Consider the following 24,116-nt stretch of genomic DNA (forward strand, 5'->3'; position numbering starts at 1 on the left):
GATTAATCGGTATCGAATCGAATCGTGACCTGTGAATCGTGATACGAATCGAATCGTCAGGTACTAGGCAATTCACACCCCTACTATACATGGTCATAAAAAAAGCCTTGCTATACATGGTCGTTAAAAAAAAAAAAAGCCTTGCTATACATGGTCGTTTTTTTTTTTTTTTCTTTTTTTTTTTTTTTTTTAAAGACTCCGGGATATCTAAAAAAAAACGCCTTACTATACATGGTCGTTAAAAAAAATGTTTTACTATACACGGTCATAAAAAAACAAACAAACAAACAAAAAAAAAACGCCTTACTATACATGGTCATTAAAAAAAAAAGCCTTGCTATACATGGTCGTTAAAAAAAAAAAAAAAGCCTTGCTATACATGGTCATTAAAAAAAAAAGCCTTGCTATACATGGTCGTTTTTGTTTTTGTTTTTTTTGTTTTGTTTTTTTAAAGACTCCGGGTTATCTAAAAAAAAAAAAAGCCTTACTATACATGGTCGTTTAAAAAAAAAAAAAAATGCTTTACTATACATGGTCGTTTAAAAAAATGCTTTACTATACATGGTCATAAAAAAAAAAAAAAAACGCATTACTATACATGGTCATTAAAAAAAAAAAAGCCTTGCTATACATGGTCATAAAAAAAAGCCTTGCTATACATGGTCGTTTTTTTTGTTTTTTTTGTTTTTTTTAAAGACTCCGGGTTATCTAAAAAAAAAATGCCTTACTATACATGGTTGTTAAAAAAATGTTTTACTATACATGGTCATTAAAAAAAAAAAAGCCTTGCTATACATGGTCGTTTTTTTTTTTTCGTTTTTTTTTTTTTTCGTTTTTTTTTTTTTTAAAGACTCCGGGTTATCTAAAATAAAACGCCTTACTATACATGGTCGTTAAAAAAAATGCTTTACTATACATGGTCATAAAAAAAAAAAAAAAAACGCATTACTATACATGGTCATTAAAAAAAAAAAAAGCCTTGCTATACATGGTCATAAAAAAAAGCCTTGCTATACATGGTCGTTTTTTTTGTTTTTTTTGTTTTTTTTAAAGACTCCGGGTTATCTAAAAAAAAAATGCCTTACTATACATGGTTGTTAAAAAAATGTTTTACTATACATGGTCATTAAAAAAAAAAAAGCCTTGCTATACATGGTCGTTTTTTTTTTTTTCGTTTTTTTTTTTTTTAAAGACTCCGGGTTATCTAAAATAAAACGCCTTACTATACATGGTCGTTAAAAAAAAAAGCCTTGCTATACATGGTCGTTAAAAAAAATGTTTTACGAAACATGGTCATAAAAAAAAACAAAAAAACGCCTTACTATACATGGTCGTTTAAAAAAAAAAAAAGGCTTGCTATACATGGTCGTTTTTTTTTTTTTCTTTTTTTTTTATAGACTCCGCGTTATCTAAAAAAAAAAACGCCTTACTATACATGGTCGTTTAAAAAAAAAAGGCTTGCTATACAGGGTCGTTTTTTTTTTTGTTTTTTTTTGTTTTTTTAAAGACTCCAGGTTATCTAAAAAAAAAATACGCCTTACTATACATGGTCATAAAAAAAAGCCTTGCTATACATGGTCGTTTAAAAAAAAAAGCCTTGCTATACATGGTCGTTTTTTTTTTTTTTTTTTTTTTTTTTTTAAGACTCCAGGTTATCTAAAAAAACCGCCTTACTATACATGGTCGTTAAAAAAAATGTTTTCCTATACATAGCCATAAAAAAAAAATAAAAAATAAAATAAAATAAAAAATAAAAAAATAAATGCCTTACTATACATGGTCATAAAAAAAAGCCTTGCTATACATGGTCATAAAAAAAAGCCTTGCTATACATGGTCTTTTTTTTTTTTTTTTTTTTTAAAGAGTCCAGGTTATCTAAAAAAAAAAACGCCTTACTATACATGGTCGTTAAAAAAAATGTTTTACTATACACGGTCATAAAAAAAACAAACAAACAAACAAAAAAAAAACGCCTTACTATACATGGTCATTAAAAAAAAAAGCCTTGCTATACATGGTCGTTAAAAAAAAAAAAGCCTTGCTATACATGGTCGTTAAAAAAAAAAAGAGCCTTGCTTTACATGGTCGTTTTTGTTTTGTTTTTTGTTTTTTTTTAAAGACTCCGGGTTATCTAAAAAAAAACGCCTTACTATACATGGTCGTTAAAAAAAATGTTTTACTATACATAGCCATAAAAAAAAAAAAAAAAAAAAAAAAATGCCTTACTATACATGGTCGTTAAAAAAAAAAAAAAGCCTTGCTATACATGGTCGTTTTTGTTTGTTTTTTTTTTTTTTTTTTTTTAAAGACTCCGGGTTATCTAAAAAAAAAAACGCCTTACTATACATGTTCAATAAAAAAATTTAAAAAAAGCCTTGCTATACAAGGTCGTTTTTTTTTTTCGTTTTTCTTTTCTTTCTTTTTTTTAACGACTCCGGGTTATCTAAAAAAAAAAAAGCCTTACTATACATGGTCGTTTAAAAAAAAAAAAATGCTTTACTATACATGGTAATTTAAAACATAATAAAAAAAAAAAAAACTTTCCTATACATTATCATAAATTTTTTTTTTTAAATGCCTTACTATACATGGTTGTTTAAAAAAATGCCTTACTATACATGGTTGTTTTGAAAAAAATAAAAATAAAAATAAACACCTTACTATACATGGTCGTTTAAAAAAATGCTTTACTATACATGGTCGTCTAAAAAAAATGCTTTACTATACATGGTCGGAAAAAAAAGAAAATAAAAAAAATAAATAATAAAAAAAAAAAAAAAACACCTTACTATACATGGTCGTTTAAAAAAAATGTTTTACTATACATGGTCTTAAAAAAAACAAAAAACGCATTACTATACATGGTCATAAAAAAAAAAAAAAAAGCCTTGCTATACATGGTCATAAAAAAAAGCCTTGCTATACATGGTCGTTTTTTTTGTTTTTTTGTTTTTTTTTATTTTTTTTAAAGACTCCGGGTTATCTAAAAAAAAATGCCTTACTATACATGGTTGTTAAAAAAATGTTTTACTATACATGGTCATTTAAAAAAAAAAAGCCTTGCTATACATGGTCGTTTTTTTTTTTTGTCTTTTTTTTTTTTTTTTTAAAGACTCCGGGTTATCTAAAAAAAAAAACGCCATGGTCGTTAAAAAAAAAGCCTTGCTATACATGGTCGTTAAAAAAAATGTTTTACGAAACATGGTCATAAAAAAAAAAAAAAAAACGCCTTACTATACATGGTCGTTTTAAAAAAAAAAGGCTTGCTATACATGGTCGTTTTTTTTTTTTTTGGGGGGGGGGGGTTTTAAAGACTCCGCGTTATCTAAAAAAAAAAAAACGCCTTACTATACATGGTCGTTAAAAAAAATGTTTTACTATACATGGTCATAAAAAAAACAAAAAAAACAACAACATAAAAAACACCTTACTATACATGGTCATAAAAAAAGCCTTGCTATACATGGTCGTTTTTGTTTTTTTGTTTTCTTTTTTTTTTTTCTTTTTAAAGACTCCAGGTTATCTAAAAAAAAAAAACGCCTTACTATACATGGTCGTTAAAAAAATGTTTTACTATACACGGTCATAAAAAAACAAACAAACAAAAAAAAACAAAACGCCTTACTATACATGGTCATTAAAAAAAAAAAAAGCCTTGCTATACATGGTCGTTTTTTTTTTTTTTTTTTTTTTAAAGACTCCAGGTTATCTAAAAAAAAACGCCTTACTATACATGGTCGTTAAAAAAAATGTTTTACTATACACAGTCATAAAAAAAAAAAAAAAAAAAAAAAAAAAAAAAACGCCTTACTATACATGGTCATTAAAAAAAAAGCCTTGCTATACATGGTCGTTTTTTTTTTTTTAAAGACTCCAGGTTATCTAAAAAAAAACGCCTTACTATACATGGTCGTTAAAAAAAATGTTTTACTATACACGGTCATAAAAAAAAAACAAAAAAAAAAAAAAAAAAAAAAAAACGCCTTACTATACATGGTCATAAAAAAAAAAAGCCTTGCTGTACATGGTCGTTAAAAAAAAAAAAAGCCTTGCTATACATGGTCGTTTTTTTTTTTTTTTTTTTCAAGACTCCGGGTTATCTAAAAAAAAACGCCTTACTATACATGGTCGTTAAAAGAAATGTTTTACTATACATGGTCATAAAAAAATAAAAAATAAATAAAAATAAACACCGTACTATACATGGTCATTAAAAAAAAAAGCCTTGCTATACATGGTCGTTTTTTTTTTTTTTTAAAGGTTATCTAAAAAAAAAACGCCTTACTATACATGGTCGTTTTTTTTTTTTTTTTTTTTTTTTTTTTTTTTTTTTTAAAGACTCCGCGTTATCTAAAAAAAAACGCCTTACTATACATGGCCGTTAAAAAAATGTTTTACTATATATGGTCATAAAAAATAAAAAAAAAATAAAACGCCTTAATATACATGGTCAATAAAAAAAAAAAAGCCCCCCCCCCCGTTGTCCGCTCGGTAGCGGTTGTTGTCTTGGCCGCTCCCTGGGCCCCCTGTGGGGTGCGGTGTTGGGGTGCTTTCCCTGGTGCCCGGGGCGGCGCCGTCCCGGCGCGGTCCGCTGCTCCGTGCCCGGCGGCGCGGTTCGGGGCGGATGGGCCTCTGGTGTGCCCCGTGGCTCCCTCTCCCCTCCCCCTTCCTCCCCCCCGTCGCCTCTCCCTCCTCGCCTCCTCCCGCCCATCCTCCTCTGCCTCCCGGTCCCTTTTCCCTTGTCGCCCTCCCTCCTCCTCCTCCCCCCCCCCCCCTCCTGCCCTGCAGCCGCCCTTTCACCTTCTTGTCGTCTTCCCCCCGCTTCCCCCTCCCCCCTTCCCTGTCGGCCCCCCGCCCCCTCCCCCTCCCCCTCCCTCTCCCTGGGCCTGGGGCTCCCTCCCCGGCCCGGGCGTCGGGCTCCGGGGGCCGGGCGGGGGTTTGAGGCCTGCCCCACTCCGGGAGAACTCCTGGCGCCCCGGGCGGGCTCCGGAGGCTCCTATTGTGGTGCCGGATGGGTGGGGTGGGGGGCGGGTGGGGGTGGGGGGTGCTGGGGGACGGGCGTGCCACCTACACCCGCCGGGTTGGGTGAGGCCCCGCTGGTCGCTCCTCTTACTCACTTCACTAGTTTTGCACTATACACTTTGTAAATATACACATAGGGCACACAACACATTTCTTGGTGGGGTGGGGAAGGGTGGAAACACCGTCTTCACCCTTCAACTCCCCTCCAATTTGGGGACCGGTGGGGCGCTGTGGGGGCCCGCTGGGCCTCGTTCTGCGGCCTTGGGCCGGGGGTGTGGGCCGGGGCTGGGGCGGGGGTGTTCCGGGCGTCTGGGTCGGCTCGCTGGGTCGTTTTTTTGTTGTTTTTTTTAAAGACTCCGCGTTATCTAAAAAAAAAACGCCTTACTATACATGGTCGTTAAAAAAAATGTTTTACTATACACGGTCATAAAAAAAAAAAAAAAAAAAAAAACGCCTTACTATACATGGTCGTTTAAAAAAAAAAAAAAAAAAAAAAAAAGCTTGCTATACATGGTCGTTTAAAGAAATAAAAAATAAAAGGCCTTACTATACATGGTTGTTTAAAAAATGCCTTGCTATACATGGTCGTTTTTTTTGTTTTTTGTTTTTGTTTTTTTTTAAAGACTCCAGGTTATCTAAAAAAAAACGCCTTACTATACATGGTCGTTAAAAAAAAATGTTTTACTATACACGGTCATAAAAAAAACAAAAACAAAAAAAAAACGCCTTACTATACATGGTCATTAAAAAAAAAAAGCCTTGCTATACATGGTCGTTTTTTTTTTTTTTTAAGACTCCGGGTTATCTAAAAAAAAACGCCTTACTATACATGGTCGTTTAAAAAAAATGCTTTACTACACATGGTCGTTTAAAAAAAATGCTTTACTATACATGGTCGTTTAAAAAAAATGCTTTACTATACATGGTCGTTTAAAAAAAAAAGTTTTACTATACATGGTCGTTTAAAAAAAAAAAAAAAGCCTTGCTATACATGGTCGTTTTGAGAAAAAAAAAAAAAAGCCTTACTATACATGGTCGTTTAAAAAAATAAAAAATAAAAGGCCTTACTATACATGGTTGTTTCAAAAATAAAAAATAACAAACGCTTACTATGCTGTGCATGGTCATTAAAAAAAACACCTTACTATACATGGTCGTTTAAAAAAAAAAAAAAAAAAGCCTTACTAAACATGGTCGTTTAAAGAAAATGCTTTACTATACATGGTCATTTAAAAAAAATGCTTTACTATTCATGGTTGTTTAAAAAATTTAAAAAAACGCCTTACTATACATGGTCTTTTAAAAAAATAAAAAATAAAAGGCCTTATTATACATGGTCGTTTTTAAAAAAATACATTGCTTACTATGCTGTATATGGTTGCTAAAAAAATAAATAAAATAAAAATGCATTACTATACATGGTCGTTTAAAAAAAAATGCTTTACTATACATGGTCGTAAAAAAAAAAAAAAAGCCTTACTATACATGGTTGTTTTGAAAAACAAAACAAAAAAACGCCTAACTATACATGGTCATTTAAAAAAAAAAAGCCTTGCTATATATGGTCGTTAAAAAAAAAAAAAAAAAAAAGCCTTGCTATACATGGTCGTTAAAAAAAAAAAAAAAAAAAAAAAGCCTTGCTATACATGGTCGTTAAAAAAAAATGTTTTACTATACACGGTCATAAAAAAAAAAAAAAAAAAAAAAAAAAAAAAAATGCCTTCCTCTACATGGTCATTAAAAAAAAATGTTTTACTATACATGGTCATAAAAAAATAAATAAATTTAGAAAAAAAAACTTACTATACATGGTCATTTAAAAAATAAAAAATGAAAGGCCTTACTATACATGGTCGTTTTGAGAAAAAAAAAAAAAAAAAAAAAAAAAAAAGCCTAACTATACATGGTCGATTTAAAAAAAAAAAGCTTTACTATACATGGTCGTTTAAAAAAGAATAAAATAAAATGCTTTACTATATATGGTCATTTAAAAAATAATTAAAAAAATACTTTACTCTCTATTGTCATTAAAAAAAATTAAAAAATGCCTTACTATACATGGTTGTTTTGAAAAAAAAAAAAACAAAAACAACACCTTACTATACATGGTCGTTTAAAAAAAATAAAAAATAAAAGGGCTTACTATACATGGTCATTAAAAAAAAAAGCCTTGCTATACATGGTCGTTTTTTTTTGTTTTTTTGTATTTTTAAAGACTCCGGGTTATCTAAAAAAAACCGCTTTACTATACATGGTCGTTAAAAAAAATGTTTTACTATACATGGTCATAAAAAAAAAAAAAAAAAAAAAAAAAAAAAAAAAAAAACGCCTGGTCATTAAAAAAAAAAAAAAGCCTTGCTATACATGGTCGTTTTTTTTCCGTTTTTTTTTCTTTTCTTTTTTAAAGACTGGGTTATCTAAAAAAAACAAACGCCTTACTATACATGGTCGTTAAAAAAATAAATAAATAAATGCATTACTATACATGGTCATTTAAAAAATAATAAAAAAAAAACTTTACTATACATTGTCATAAAAGTTTTTTTTTTTAAATGCCTTAATGGTTGTTTTGAAAAAAAAAAAAAACAAAAACAAAAAAAAAAAAACACCTTACTATACATGGTCGTTTAAAAAAATGCTTTACTATACATGGTCGTTTAAAAAATAAAAAATGAAAGGCCTTACTATACAGGTTGTTTTGAAAAAAAAAAAAAAAAAAGCTTACTATGCTGTACATGGTCGCTAAAAAAAAAAAATGCTTTACTATACATGGTCGTTTAAAAAAAAAAATGCTTTACTATACATGGTCGTAAACAAATAAAAAAAACGCCTTACTATACATGGTCGTTTAAAAACGCCCTATTATACATGGTTGTTTTGGAAAAAAAAACAAAAAAACAAGCCTTACTATACACGGTCATTTAAAAAAATAAAAAATAAAAGGCATTACTATACATGGTTGTTTTGGAAAAAAAAACAAAAAAACAAGCCTTACTATACACGGTCATTTAAAAAAATAAAAAATAAAAGGCATTACTATACATGGTTGTTTTGAAAAAAACAAACGCTTACTATGCTGTACATGGTCGTTTAAAAAAAAAAAACGGTCATAAAAAAAAAAAACCTTGCTATACATGGTCGTTTTTGTTTTGTTTTGTTTTGTTTTACTATACATGGTCATAAAAAACAAAAAAAAACAAAAAAAAACGCCTTACATGGTCGTTTTAATAAAAAAATTAATGGTTTTACAACTTTGAATTAATTGAATGAAATCATTGACTGCCAAGTTTTCAGCCCATTCAAAAGGAATTTTGATGTCTCTCAGCAGTCAATGGCCAAGAATGAGTTCATTATTTTGCTTTTGGCGACCTGTATCCTGCTGTTCCCCCAGTCGGCAACGATGATGTTGCCGTTGGCGTCCACGGCGACGCCGGTGGGCGCGTTGAATTGTCCATTGCCTTCGCCGTGAGAGCCGAACTTGAAGAGGAATTCGCCGTCGGCGCTGTAAACCTGCAGGCGACAGGAAGTGGAGCCAGTGGCAAACGGGTCGGCCCGGTTAACGGAAACGGGCGGGCTCGTATCGTACCTTGACCGAGTGGTTGTGGAAGTCGGTGACGACGATTTCGTTCCTGTTGTTGACGGCCACGAAGTGAGGACCTGCCAGGGAGGAACAGCGCACAAATTGAGCTCAAGACAACGCTTGGGCGAACGTCTCCCATTGGCTTAGAACGAGCAAAAGTCCACTTTCCACCAAGCATTGCGCTTTGCCGTCTCGTAAGAATGACATTTTTGATGTGGAAAATGTCAACTTTCAAACTTCTTGTGAATTATCAGACTTTCACGAAGAGCAATTCTCGCACGTTCAAATGTTCTCCTACTTCATTCAGATATAATTCAAACTTTATTTTCGTCAAATAATTTCTTTTTTATGGAATTTTCTTTTTTCTCCGTTTATCAATTACGATTCTGACGTTTATCTTGTAAATGCTACGTTTTTCTAAATACTGGTTTTCATTTGTAGTTGGACAATTTGAAAGTTATTCAATAAAGTATTCTTCATTGTCACAAAATATGCTCATTAAAAAAATAACTTTTTCTTATTTTACAACATCATTCTTGTTGAATTCAATTTGAGTGTTTCTTGTAACAATTGAACTTTATTTTTGGGGGAGAAAAAAAAAATGTGTCAAGATTTTAAGACTCATTTTAGATCCCATTTCAACCTCCATCCATCCATCCATCTTCTTCCGCTTATCCGAGGTCGGGTCGGGGGGGGGGGCATTTCAACCTTTTACTTGAAAATTTTCTCCTAGAAAATGAAAATCTGAACTTTTTTTTCTACAGATTTTTACTCTTGATTTTTTTTGCTCATATTACTATGACTTTATTTTCATAAAAATTATTTTTTTTTTTCAGAAAATTACAAATGACTTTGACCATTTCAATGACTACTTTTTCCCCCACATGATTTTAAGTTATTTCTAATTGCAACTTAGATCTTAGAAAATTATTTTTCACCTGTAAAATGACAAAACTTTTTTCCGTAAGTTAGAACACTTTCATGATTAGCAATTCTCACCAAATTTCCTTTATCAACTTTATTATACATTTCAGACATTTGTGACAATATTTTGACAAGGAGGCAACAAGAAGGCGGCAAAGCACTAATGCCACAAGATAGAGCCTAAGCACTACTTTTACATTATACCTGAATTAATGACATTTTTCTGATAAAGATGTATTCTCTTATCTGACGAGCGCTTGGTGGAAACTTGCTGGACTTGTCATGCACTAGCACGGGGAGTAACAGGCCCCTCTAGTGGTTAGTTTGGAGCACGACACACTGATCATCACGCGCGACAGGAAGTGACGACGTTGAGGGGAGTCAACAGGGAGGAAGAGGAAGTGCAAAGTCGGACAGCAAAAGTACTTACTGAACACCGAGCCCGACTTATTTACGTTTGGAAGCAGTTTGTCTGCTGAGTGGAAAACAAAAAGTGCAAAACACAAACACAAAAGAAAACAACATAAGAGAAGCGAACAAATGACGGATGACAAAGCACGCCTTTCACAAAGTACAACTTTTACTTTTTTATATAACACGTTCTGTACTTATGTCTTTATTTGGAACTCAGAGTGTATTTTTCTAAAAATTGGTGTTTCTTTTCAGATTCCATTTTTTTTTTTCTACCGATAATTTTGTCTTTTTCTTAAAGGTATTCGTAAATTAAAACACTATTCATTTTACTAAAAAATGTAAATTTAACATTTTTCTTATACAATTATGTTTTTTTTAAGTATAACTATTTTTTTTTTACATATGACTTTATATATGACTTTTTTCCTACAATTATGAACGCAACATTTGAACTTTTACGTGACTTGTCGACATATTCCACGTAATTTTATTTTTCTTTGTGTAATTATTTTTTTCCACATAATACTATGACATTTTTTCCCTTGTTAAAATTGAAACATTTTTTTCACAATATTTCAACATTAAAGTTTTTCCATAACATTGCGACTTTTCTTTCATAACACACCTTGGCCCCGTAATACGCCACCTTTTTTTTTTAAACGTGTAGTTATGACTTTATTTTTGTAAAATTAAAACCTTTTTCTATAAAATCAGGACAATTATTCTTTAAATCAAGAAAAATTATGAATTTATTTCTGTAAAATTAAAGATTACTATAACACTACAACGAAAAAATGGCAACTTAATTTTTGTAAAATGAAAAAAATTACGACTATTTTGTTAAATAACTTTTTACGTAGAATTCAAACTTTATTCTTGTAAAACTGCAACATTATAAGATTTTTTTTTTAAATTTGATTCCAACTTTGTACAGTATTACTTTTGATCTTATTTGGACTTTCGTGCCAGTGCATTTATTACTTCCTGTCCAAATAATGTTGAAAGATGTTCTGCTCCTTGATCTTCTAACTTATTGTGTGTGCGGCGGAGGCAAGCAGTGACCTGCAAATTGTCTGTCCGAGACGCCGCGTCCTCCGAACTTGGTGACTAGCTTGCCGTTGGCCTGGAAGATGAAGACGCAGCAGGCCTTGTTGTCCACCGTGATGATGTGTCCGTTCTTGTCCACGGCCACGCCCTTCGGACCCATCAGACGGCCCGAGCCGATCTTGTTCTGCGCCGCCACAACAACGAGCCCATTTTGCGTTTGATCGCACGACACTGGGCCCTTTTTCATATTTTCGCGATGTCCGCCTCGTCACCTTAAACTTTCCGTCGGCGGAGAAGATGCTGACCCAGCGATTGTCGTAATCTGCCACCACGATGTCTCCGTTGGAGTCCACGCCGACGCCGGTCGGCCGCTGCAGTTGTCCCGGCGAGCGGCCTCGGACGCCGAAGCGCATCTTGAACTGGCCGTCGTTGGAGAAGATCTGTGTGGAAAATGATTCGGTGTCATGAGGAGGAGGAGGAGGAGGAGGAGGAGGATGAAGGTGAGCGAGGTTGACCTGGATGCACTGATTGTTGCTGTCGGCCACGACTACTCGGCCGTTGGCGGACGCCGAGATGCCCTGCAGGTTGGTGAACTCGCCTCGCTCGCGCTCCGCGCGATCCTGGACACAGACCACATTATTAATAAATTTATTAATTAATTAATTAAACAGTCATACACCAATAAAGGTCACAGATACATACATGTAACATCATCTAAAAATGAATAATATCATAATGTATTAGAATGTATAGAGATATAGGAAATTATATAGACGCCTTCTCAAAATAATTGCTTAAGTCGTTTTTTTTCAGATTTTTTTAGGAAGCAAAAAAAAATGTAACCATTTGCATCATGAGGAGATGATTTAAAAAAAATGAAAAAAAATGATAGAGGCAATTATTTTAAGAGGGTGACAATATAAGGTATTAAATGTATTATACATTATATAGATTAATGATATTTCACCTTAAATTTCAAATTTGTAAGGCAAAATTAAGACTATTCTTTTAAAATGAAAACTCTTTGTTATAAAGTAGAATTTTATTTTTTTTTCACAATATCATGAGGACATATTTTTCTTGTTATATTACAATTCTTTCTCGGAAAATTGAAAACTTTACTTGCAAGATTATGGCATTTTTGAGTCCTGTGATTTTCTTCCAAAAGTGCGACATCTTATGGAAATTTGTGACTTTTTTAAAACATTATGACTTCATTCCTGTAAAATTGAAACTTGAATATAAAATGAAGACTTTATTCTTGTAAAATTGTGACTTTCTTGTGTACAATCAAGACTTTGTTTTTGTAAAGTGAAAAATATCTCGCATAAAGTTATGATTTTATTCTTTTCAAATGAAAAGACTTTTAATGGGGGGTTTTTTCCCAGAATATTTTTTTCCCACCCTACTGGAATTATAATTCTTTCTCATGGAACTGAAAGTTTTCTTTGCTCGTGAAAAGCAACCTTTTCACAACGTTTTCTTCCAAAAGTGCAACATTTTACAGAACATTGTGACTTTTGGTTGTACAGTCAGGTAATATTTCACCCTTTTTAAACATACAATTACAACTCTATTCTTGTAAAAAAAAAAAAAAAAAAAATCCATACATATATGTAACTTGAAGATAAATTTACAATTAAAACAAGTAACATTTAAACTACGTAAAATGTCAAATGAAAACATTATTGTGGAATTAAAATTTGTCATGTACAATTATGAATTGATTCCTGGAAAACTCTACAGAATTGAATTTATTCCTATAAAATTTGAACATCCATCCATCCATTTTCTTGACCGCATACTCCTCACAAGGGTCGCGGGGGGTGCTGGAGCCTACCTCAGCTGGCTTTGGGCAGTAGGCGGGGGACACCCTGGACTGGTTGCCAGCCAATCGCAGGGCACACAGAGACGAACAACCGTCCACACTCACAAGCACACGTAGGGACAATTTGGAGCACCCAATTAACCTGTCATGCATGTCTTTGGAATGTGGGAGGAGACCGGAGTACCCGGAAAAGACCCACGCGGGCACGGGGAGAACATGCAAACTCCACCCAGGAAGGCCGAAGCCTGGACTCGAACCAGAGTCCTCAGTTTGAACATAAATACAATACATATAGATTGAATTATTTCATTTTATTATTATTTTTTACTCTTTAAAGAGGAAGTCAACCCCTCAAAAAAAAATTTAAGCAGCAAAATCAAGCAGTTTTTATCCATCTCACAAGGTTGCCATTTTGCCACATGTTGTCGAGTGAAAATGACATCACAGTTGCTCAGGTCTCAGGTAACAATCACAACCAATCACAGCGCAGCTTCAGAAAACAGTTGAGCTGTGATTGGTCATTGCCTGAGCCCTGAGCAACTGTGATGTTGTGTTCAGTTGACAGCAAGTGGCAAAATGGCCACTCCCTGAGATGGATAATATAATCAGAATGTCATGTTTAGATTAAGTGAGGTCACATATAACATATTATTGTATAGACATGTTTAAGGTTGACTTCCTCTTAATGTAAATTCAGATCCGATTCTTGTCAAATTGCAACTTCCAGATGAAATGAATTGGGGCGCCTTACCAACTCTATAGATGAGCTCATCCTCAATGGGGTTCTCCTTCTTCTTCGCGGCGCTGTGCATGCTAGACGGCCGCCTGAGCGCTTTCTGGCGGACGTGTCCGGCGGCGGCGGCGCTGGGCGACTTGACGCGGCGCTTGACGTCGTCGGGCGAGGGCGGCACTTCGCAGGGCTTGACAGCGCGCAGGCGGAAGGGGCTGCCGCGCACGGGCTGCCCGTACAGGCTGAGCGCCAAGGAGTACTCGCCCTCGCCGCGCAGCGTGTAGCCCACCTCGTACGTGCCGTTCTTGTTGTCCGTCACCTCGGCGTGGGCGGCGCGGCCGCCATCCGCCGCCGACGTGATCTCGGCTTTCAAAAGCGCGTTGCCCGTCCTCACCAGCTCGCCGTCCTGGGGGTGGTGGAGTGATTTGTTGGACAAGATGATGTCAATTGGACGCAACCACAAGTAGGGTTTTACGTAAACTTGGGTTTCAAAGTAGGGTTTCAAATTAGCTTTTTTAAACAAAGGTTAAGGTTTCAAAGTAGGGTTAAAAAATTGGGTTAAGGTTTCAAATTTGGGTTTTTAACTTACTCATTGAGGCATTTTCAGCAATAAAAAGTTAATATTTTGTCTATAATTAATGTGGTAACTTCATTATTTTTCATGTACAATTAATACCTTGAAAAAGTATTTTTTCTCCTTGCTGTTGACTGATGATGACATCACCTGTGCTGACAATCATGGCTCAGTTTACTGACCAAACCCAGAAAACAGGTGAGCCATGATTGGCCGTTACCTACTTCCTCAGTGTCATGATAAGGGTCATGCAAGGGTAATGCTTACTGTCATGGCTAGGGTCATGCAAGGGTTATGTTTGGGTTATGACCGTGAGGCCAAGTGTCTGTTTTGAACTGATGTAACCAGCATCTAGTTTCAACTGGTAAGACGCTATGTGCTGTCAGAAGCTATGTGATGTCAAGAATCTTTAATCTCTTTATCTGGTCAACAGCCAATCAGATAACTCCAGTCCTGTTACCCACATGCCGAGCCACAGCCAATCCGATCAATTCGCTCTTTGTAAGCCTGACCGAGAAGTGTATGTTTTTGTCGGATTATACCTCTGTTCCTCTGTGCACCTCCACAGCCCAAATTAGCTTAGCGTCTCGTGATTCTCGATACATTCTCGTTGTTTCTCGTCTAGTCAAGTTTGATCTACGCCTCTCGATGTTATGTTATAAATTACTTTATAAAGGTATTAATTGTACACATAATGAAGTTATCAAATTCATTCTGGACAAAATATTAACTTTTCACTGCTTAAAATTGTTCAATGAGTTAAGTATCCCTTTAAACTAGGGTTTGGGTTTCAAAGTATTGATTACATTTTTGTTGGATGTCAAAGAAGGGTTAAAAACTAAGGTTGGGGTTTCAAATTTTAAAACTCAGGCTAGACTTTGAAAGTTAGTTTAAAACCAGGTTAGGTTTTCAAATTAAAATTCGCAAAGTAGGGTTAGTATTTAAAACTCGGGTTACGGTTTCAAGGTAGGCACTATAATCATGACTATGATTCGGGTTTCAAAGTAGGGTTTGAAATTAAGGATACAGTTTCAAATAAGGGTTTTTAAAGTAGCACTAGGATTTCAAATTAACATTTTAAACTAGGGTTAGGTTTCAAACTAGAGTTTAGAGCTAGGATCAGGTTTTCAAAGTAGAATCACAACTTACGACTATGATTACGGTTTTAGATGATGGATGCAACCGTCAGAATGTTTCAAAGTAGGGTTTTAAATTAGGGTCAGGATTTCAAAACATAGTATTTCATATTAGTACTTTGTCTTTGGTGGTGACGGTGATGGTGTGGTGCTGGCCAGTGGTGGCGTGGCGTAGACCCTCGCCCGTGGCCACCGAGGTGTGCGCCACGGCAGACGTGGTCAGCAGAACGCCGAGATTCTGGATGGACCGGCGCAGGCCTTCAGTTTCCACCTGAACGCCAAAATAGTCAGGTCAGCTGAAGATTTAGCTCCTGGGAACAGGCAAGAGCCGCCACCTACCTGACAGTCCAGGTGCGCGTTCTGATGTGGTCTCTCCGGGAAGTCATGTCTCGCCAGCGCCGTCATGCGCTCGCTCATTTGCTTCTGGACCAGCAGGACCTGAACGCAACACACACAAGAGTGGTCGTTTGTGGGAAGCGACTGACCGAAGGAGCGCGGCGGTTCCGCTTTACCTCGGTGGCGCTGCCGTGGTCCAGCGCTTGCTCGGTGAAGTTGCAGCTGCTCTGGATGTGATCCCTGCCTTGGAGGAGGGCCGCCAGCTGGGCCTGGAGAACCTTCTGCTTGGCGCCGCAGATGTTCTCCAGGTCGGCCACCAGCGCCGTCTTGCGGTGCTCCAAGGCTCGCTCCAGCTCCTGGAAGGTGCCGGTTATCTCCGCCACCGCCTCGTTCTTGCGCTCGCTCAGCTGGCGGGAGATCTCGCTCACCAGCTCGATGGCCGCCGTCAGCTGGGGCAACCTGCGGGGGGCGCCCCAGGACCCGGTTGTTGAATTTTCATTGCTTGTCCAAACTTTTCCATGAAATATGATCGACCAATCCTTTAGAAATGTTATATTTTTTTAAATATTTTGCTACTCCTTATCACAGCTATACATCAAGTTTCATCAAAGTTAAAAGTCACACTTTTGTTGTCTTTCTGTACTGGTGCACATCTTTCACATCCTCTGTAGGAAATTGGAAGGCCTAAATTAAGTTCACTTGAAGTGAACTTAATTTAAAATAAACAAGTAAATCACTTGTTTATTTTTCTGAAAATTGGACTGTGACTGTGGGGGAATTAAAATCTAGGCACATCCCTATTACATTATATTTTTTAATTTAATTAATTTAATTGCAATGTATTTATTTATTATTTTTATTAATCACTGTAATGTGCTTTATGTCACCATGCATAAATGTCATGCATTTGCTAATTATAGGATATTAAAAAATGAAGTTACTTGAGCCAGGCCAATACACATTTAAAGTAGTTAGTGCTTTATCTGATTTAGAGTTGGGGGGGAAAAAAGACAGAAATATAATATAAAATAAATAATAATTTTGAGAACGTTACATCAAGCAAATGACACCAATCCAGTGTAATGGCCCATATGCTAATGTCCATTAGCACGTCTACAGGCTTCCGCATCATGTTAGCATTAAGCTAGCAGACCTCAGACTACATTGTTTATGTGTCAGTTTTAACAGATGACTTCTACTTCGAATGCTAATTGTAGTCTTTAAGCGGGATTTGGAAAAGCCGATGTCAGTTCACCTGCTGCGGATGGCGTCCAGCTGAGTCTTGAGCGCCGCCTTGTGCTGCTCCACGACGTCGCGCAGCGGCACGGTGACGTGTTCGCGGTGTTCGCCTTCCGTGCACTCCAGACACATGGCGGTCTCGCACGACTCGCAGTAGAACTCCATCACCTGCGGCGGTGGGGGTAAAAATTGGCCAGTATAGACACCCACCTTTCTACTCACAATTCAAATTCATCCCGCAAGCTGTCTTCCGATTGGTCGGTCAAAATGTACTACCGCTCACCGAGGTGTTTCCCCGCCCCCTCCCTCCCACGCCTCACCCACCTTCCCCTCGTGGTTGGGGCAGCTGAGTGGTTTCCCCGCCGCCGCCGCGCTGACCGACTCCAGGACGCTGCAGGCCTCGGGTCTCGAACACTCGGATTCTCGTTGGAGGACCTTCACGCAAAAGGTAGGCAGTCAAAAAAATAACAACAAATTCATGATTGAAAAAGTAAGTATGTACTACAGTACAATTATTTTTTAAAAATGTAATACTGGACTGCGTTAATAAAATTTTTTAATAATAAATCCATTAATTATCATGTACATAGAATAAAGTACTATAAAGGAGTTAGAATTAAAAATTGTATTTAAATACGCTACAAGGATTTGATCAAATTAAAACAATACAGAAAATACAATAAAAAATGAAAACAATATAAAATGTAGAAAATATTTGAAAATAAACTAAACTAAAAGAGCTGCAGTGAAATTAAAATCAAGTTAAGAAAACACAAAACTGTAACAACATTAGTATCAATTGCAAGAATTATATACAGTATTTTATAATTTAATTAGAGAAAAACAACAGGACAAGAACTCCATGAGAAATAAAAATTAAATGTATGAAAAAATGTGTATCAATAATTTAATGACAAGAATTGCATCATATTTGACAGTTTAATTATAAAAAAGAAATTCTGCCACTGCGCAAAAAACAAACAAAAAAAAAAAAAAACAATGACTACAACACTACAATTTTTCTATACATTAAATGTAAAAGGGGGTGTCATTAACTTAAAACAGGAATAAAAAATGAAGTTATTTTAAAAAAATAAATACATATTTTATTAAAATGCAAGCATTGCATGATAAATTCTGCCACAGCTCGTAGGTTAAATATTTATTTTTTTAAATCAAATTAAATGCAAAAAATGAATATGAAAATTCCTTATCCCTATAAACCCTGAACCATGTGAGAGAAAATCCTGATTCTTTTTAAATAGAGTATTTATTGGTCCTTTTGAACATTTTTTTAAATCAACTTCCACATATGACTTTTGATTTGTATCATATTTGATACATCCGGTCACAATGCTTTAAGTTTTTATATTTATAACTCAAAAATATAATAATAAACGGTCATATAAAACCTATTATTATTTCCCACTATTAATAAGTATAGGTGTCTCTCCTTTCTCAATTGGGGCGATCTTGTAAGGTCGCTGGAAAAGCCATTAGCTGGGTGATACTGCCCTCTAATGGATAATCCGTGCAACGCATGTGTCAGATCATATACATCAGGATTTTAAAAGAAAAAAATATATATATTCATGAAATAGAGGGCTCAAAATTTGTCTTGTATTTAATATGATACATTTGGCTTTATAGGGTTATTTATTTTACTCTTATTTACATAAAACTGCCAACAAGTCTCTCCACTACAGTAACAAAATATTGTTTAATTCATTTCCTTTGACTTAATTGCATTTTCTTATTAAACAATAGTAAAACAGTCCAGAAGGAGGCGCTATCGCACCCTGCCTGCTGCTGCAGGTTGAAATGTCATCAAGTGACGTGTTGGCTCTCTCTAAGTCAACTAGGGCTCCGGTGTCGCATGCCTGCGACCCTCACATGTCAGCCTGCTATTCCGGGACATAAACTGACAAACCCCCTAAAGTTACATGAGCTCCTGAAATAAACCCTGTGGGAGGTATCACTGCAAAATGACAAACCTCCATCAGGTTGGTGATGAAAAAGTTGTTCTGCAGAGCGCACACGCCTTTCTCTGGCAGGATGGACGTCTGCCGACAGACCGGGCACGACAGGGTCAGAGACTCGGGAGGAATGTAGTTCTGTAGGCAGCTAGACGGACGGACGAATGGACAGACAGACAGAAAGACTGCTGAGTATTGCTGTGCATTGTGGCATTTCACTCGGATGAAGGGTAGATGAAAATGTGTTCTTGAAGGCACCCCAACATAAACACACTCGAAAGTCAGCAGGGCTGAGGAAAAAAACATTGACTAAGTTGTTTAAGTCAACCTCAAAAGTAGTACGCGCCTTTTTAAGTTGCACATTTTTAAGCCATAAAATTGCAGGAGTTTAGCTATTAATGGCTGGTTTTTTTTTTTTTTTTTTTTTGCATTATTTTGAGGGAATAATACATTTATACTGTTGCATAAGCGCTACACTGACTATTTATCTTTGTGTCAAAGTGTCATTATGTCAGTGTGGTCCCATGAAATATCTGCAGAAATGGGAGGCCAGTGAGGGGGTGTACTCACTGTACAGAGATGCTGCACATGTAAACAGACACACACACCCTCAGGCCAACATGATGAGGTTAACTTTGGGCGTACTCAACAGGTGGCTAATGCTGAGAGAATGCTGATGTTAGGCCCCTACTTGGTGTCTTCTTGCACACACTCTGTAAGATGGTGTCATCTTTGAGGGTAAATTGTGAGGAATTTGAGTTTTTGTGATTGTATGTGGGTCGCGAGAAAGGAAAGCAAGTTTTACAACAGTAAGTGGAAAAAACAGAAAGAAAACAAGGCACGAAAACTCAAGAAATTTAAGAACCAGTATTAAAGAAAGAAAAAAATATATATTTATTTTCTGTTTTATTGAATAATTTTTTTCTCTGTTTTTGTGAATATTTTTTCCATGTTCAGAATATTTTTTGGTATGAACAGAAAATATATTAAAAAAAATAAAACAGAACTATACCGAAACACAGAACAAATATTTAATAAAACAGAAAATTCAAAAATGTACAAAAAAAACAAAGCTCTACCCCTCAAAAAAGTCAGAAAAACAGGATTTTTTTTCCAACGAATGCAATATAGCACAAAGGAATTATATAGTTATAGACAAAGTAAAAATAAATAAATATATAAGTTAAAACCATGGTTAAAAAAAATAATCAAGAATCTGATGTAAAAAAAAAAAAAAAAAAAGACAAAAAGAGACAATAGCCAGTCCATACCAAGCCAAAAAAACTTACTGCCAAGCAAAAAGCAGACAAAAAACAGTTAAGAATACTGTATATCAAAAATCAAGTTCAGAACTCAAGAAGTAAGTCAAAAAGAGACAATATACAGTCAAAATCCAAGTAAAAAAATGATACAAAACAGTTAAAGCCAAATAAAAATGTCAAAACTAGGTCAAACCTGCAGTATAGCAACAACCAAGTCAAAAAACAGACAATAAACAGTCAAAACCACTTTAAAGCAAGTCAAACAATTGCTGCCAGACAAAACTGCACTGCCCCGTTTCCTCATTCGCTTGACAGCTCACAGTTAGCATTAGCATCATGCCAACGTCCAACATCCAAAAATGTGTTCACCTCAGCAGGACGCACGATTGCACAGCACACGCTCGCTCGAAGGGAGGATTAACGCCGCTTTAATGCTTCTCATTCACATTATACACACGCACACACCGTATTCACCAGGGGAAACATGACCATATTAGGATATGAGCTTAATTCTGGACAACCATGGGCCACACTAAACTGTGAACAATTGGAGCTTTCGTCTTGATATGTTAAAATTTCAAATCAAAACACAAGTCAAAAAAATAGGTTAGAGTAAACAAACAACTCAAGCAAAAACCGACATAAACCAAGACTAGTCAGTAAGTTGGAAACCAGTCAAAAAAAAATTGGTCTAATACAAGTAAAAATAAAAATTAACCAATAACCACATTGAAAACAAAAAAGGTAAAAACAAAAACAAAAACAAACAAACAGTTAAAAAGAAATGTTCAAAACAAACTGAAAAACCATCCAGGAACGCGGGGGTAGCAAGAATCTGCCGGGGACCAAATCATGAACCACATTAAGAACCAAGTTACGAAGAAACAACCAAAAAAAAAAAAAAAACTGGTCAAAAACAAAGCTTAAACCAAAACAAGAACAATGTCATCAATCAAATGAACAACGTCAAATAACAGTTGAAAAAAAACAAGTCAAGAATCAGCCCAAAAAGTTGTCAAAAACCATAAAAAAAAAAACACTCAAAAACCTTTGAGGAACGAACCACTTTGAATATGCAAATTGTCGAGGTGTTACCTTTCACAAAAGGTATGCAGACAGGGCAAGACTTTGGGGTTGCGGTAGTGGTCCAGACAGATGCTGCACACCAAAAACTGCTTGTCAATCTGACGCACCACCGGACTGGCGGCCCCGCCAGACTCCCTCTTCGCCATGGCCGACGCAGGGTGATCACGGGCGCCGGCCAGGACACCTCAAAACCTGAAACAAAAGAGAGAAAAGTTCAAGCCGCGCCGAGAACGCTGGCAAGAAAACATTAATTCCTTGATTAGGGAGAAAAGGTCTTCATTGTTGTTGGTGGGCTAATGAGATCAGGAGGCATGTCAAAAAAGGCCAACAAACTTTCACAGAAAATAAACAAAAAGTCAAAATGAATCAAAATCCAGTCAAAAAAAAAAGTTAAGACCAGTCAAAAAAAAAAAAACAACAACAACAACAACAACAGGAAATAGTCAATAACCAATTAAGGAATCAGTAAGAAATTAGAATAAATAAATACAGAAAGAAAGAAAGAAAGAAAGAAAGAAAGAAAGAAAGAAAGAAAGAAAGAAAGAAAGAAAGAAAGAAAGAAGTACAAGGATAAGTTTGGCGAAAGAATGACTGACAGTAAAAGCCCCGAAAATGAGACAAGAATCATAAAAAAAAGGTCCAGAATCAGTCAAAGAAAAAGATAATAAATAAACAAATAATAAAAAATAAATAAATACATACATACATACATACACACATAAATACATAAATAAATAACTAGTGAAAAAAAAACTATATCAGCAGAGTAAAAAAAAAGAACCAGTTAAAGAACCAAGAACAAGGCAAACAAAAAAAACAAAAATCAAGTCAAGAATCAATCAAAAGCCAAAACAAGAACAAAGTTAAAAACCAAGTCAGAAATCAAGTTTAGAACCAAGTCAAAGAACAAGCCAAGAACCAAACCCACCAAAAACCACTTCAAGAACCAGTCAGCTTCTATTCCTGCACTGCGGACATCCCGGGAGACTTTTTTTTTTTTTTTTTTGGTACAGCATCTAATCCAAAATGTGTGCACATCTGCCACCACTGGATTTCATGGCCGCCTGCTGTGATTTGACACACAAGCACGCTAAATGGGAGTGACCTCAGGACGGTGGCGACCAATCTCCACGTGTCTTATTCACATTATTTGAGCAGCGCTTCCTTGCAAAAATTAAGAAACAAGTAAGAATCAGTCAGAAAGGACCTCAAAATCGAGTATACACTCAATCAACAACCTAGTAAAAAAAAAAAAACTGCCCAAAATCCAAGTAAATGTAGTCATAAACCAAGTCAAGAACCACATCTAACCAGGCTAAATACAGTTCAGTCACTAGTCAAGAGCCATGCCAAAAAAAAAGTCAAGACTTAAATGAATGAATGAATGAATGGATAGATAAATAAATAAATAAATAAATAAATAAATAACAGACAAGAAACAAGTCAATAGCCATGTAAAAAGCCTAATTAAAAAAAATGGTCAAAGTTGAGAAGCACATCTAACCAGAAAAAAAAATGGTATAAGACTAAATTAAGGCTTGTACCAAGGGAAAACAATCGTGGAAAAGTCACAAATCTTATTTAATCAGTCAAAATCCATGTCAAGAACCAGCAAGGAGCCAAGTTAAGAACTAAGTCAAGTCAAGTCAAGTCAAGTCAAGTCAATTAATCTTTATTTAAGTCATAAAAGAGTCTAGTTAATTAAGAATCAAGTCAAAAACTGACAAAAACTAAGTCGGAACCATGTCCACAACAATCCAAATCTAGGGCTGCTCAATTATGAAAAAAATATTAATCACGATTATTTTTGGTAATAATTGAAATCACAATTAGGACAATCACTTATTTTTTGGTACAAAAGAAGAAAATGTTTATGTTAAAAAAAATATATTAACAAATAAAATTATTTGAATTTATTATATTACGCAATTTCCTTTAGGATGAAACAAAATTTTCTAGATTAGTAATTTTAAAATTTAAAAAAAGGTGCAAATATATACATTTAAACCAGTCCAACAATTAAAAAAAAAAATTCTTAATTAATTAATTAATTATGTTGATTTTGTAATTGTGGAGTGTAATAATTGAAATTGTAATTGAATTTAGATTAATTGCACAGCCCTATCCGAGTCATAAACCAGTCCCAATACCAGGTGATGACCTGCCAAAATCAAATCAAGAACCAAATCAGGAATCAGTCAAAACGCTCGTCTGTTGACATACAAACACATGCTAACAGTGTAACAACATTTGGTCTAAATTTAGTTGCAACAGCAGCCAGACCAGGACGCTCACTAAAATAAGTTTGCTTGGAGGGACAAATTTCAAAACACCAAAACAATCACACTAATCAAAATGTGAGGCTATGCTAAGCGAAGATCTGCTATGCTACATTATCTTATGCTAAACTAAGCTATGCTAAGCTATGTGATAAGTATGTCAAGTCATCACATGACCAAATTGCACTCGTAATACTTTTGACCTCACAAACATGGAGGACGTAATAAGATTACGGAGCATTCAATACCACTGGAAAATTGGAACAATCCCACTTAGAAGCTTTCCACATTTTCTAGTCCAAAACATCCTAAAATCACAATTTACACAAATGTACCATTTGAGAATCAAACTATTCGAAACATTTGCCATGAGCCACACAGATTATGTACACACACACACACACACACACACACACACACAACTGACAGCAGGAAATGGAATCCTACTACTTCCTGCTTCCTGTTTTGCTGCCCAGATGCCGAAAATCAGATGACTTCATAATACTGAAGTCAAGACAGTAAACAGCTGCATCTCTCATGAACTGACACACACAACACACACACATGTACCTACGGTGAGCTGTGTGAAGTGCGTCATCCTTGGAAGTTTATCGCCGACTCAGTATAACAAAACATGAGCACGCATCCCGGCCTTTTCGCTCACTCGCACGCTCACAACTCCC

At 35.4% G+C, this 24,116-nt stretch overlaps 1 pseudogene across 1 annotated transcript in view; it reads right to left on the reverse strand.

Moving 5' to 3' along the window:
• The window catches only part of LOC144006735 (tripartite motif-containing protein 3-like), a 66,194-nt pseudogene extending 44,860 nt beyond the window's left edge, over window positions 1–21,334 (reverse strand). Inside the window, exons 1-14 of the transcript XR_013279920.1 lie at window positions 21,164–21,334; window positions 18,825–18,954; window positions 17,155–17,265; window positions 16,847–16,998; window positions 15,768–16,050; window positions 15,595–15,693; window positions 15,374–15,526; window positions 13,567–13,951; window positions 11,503–11,607; window positions 11,260–11,427; window positions 11,003–11,171; window positions 9,957–9,998; window positions 8,609–8,679; window positions 8,392–8,532 (exon numbers count right to left, since the gene is read on the reverse strand). The product of XR_013279920.1 is annotated as a tripartite motif-containing protein 3-like (transcript). The remainder of the gene's footprint in view (window positions 1–8,391; window positions 8,533–8,608; window positions 8,680–9,956; window positions 9,999–11,002; window positions 11,172–11,259; window positions 11,428–11,502; window positions 11,608–13,566; window positions 13,952–15,373; window positions 15,527–15,594; window positions 15,694–15,767; window positions 16,051–16,846; window positions 16,999–17,154; window positions 17,266–18,824; window positions 18,955–21,163) is intronic.
• Window positions 21,335–24,116: the final 2,782 nt, after the last annotated feature.

Source organism: Festucalex cinctus, chromosome 18, assembly GCF_051991245.1.
Source record: "Festucalex cinctus isolate MCC-2025b chromosome 18, RoL_Fcin_1.0, whole genome shotgun sequence".
NCBI lineage: Eukaryota > Metazoa > Chordata > Actinopteri > Syngnathiformes > Syngnathidae > Festucalex > Festucalex cinctus.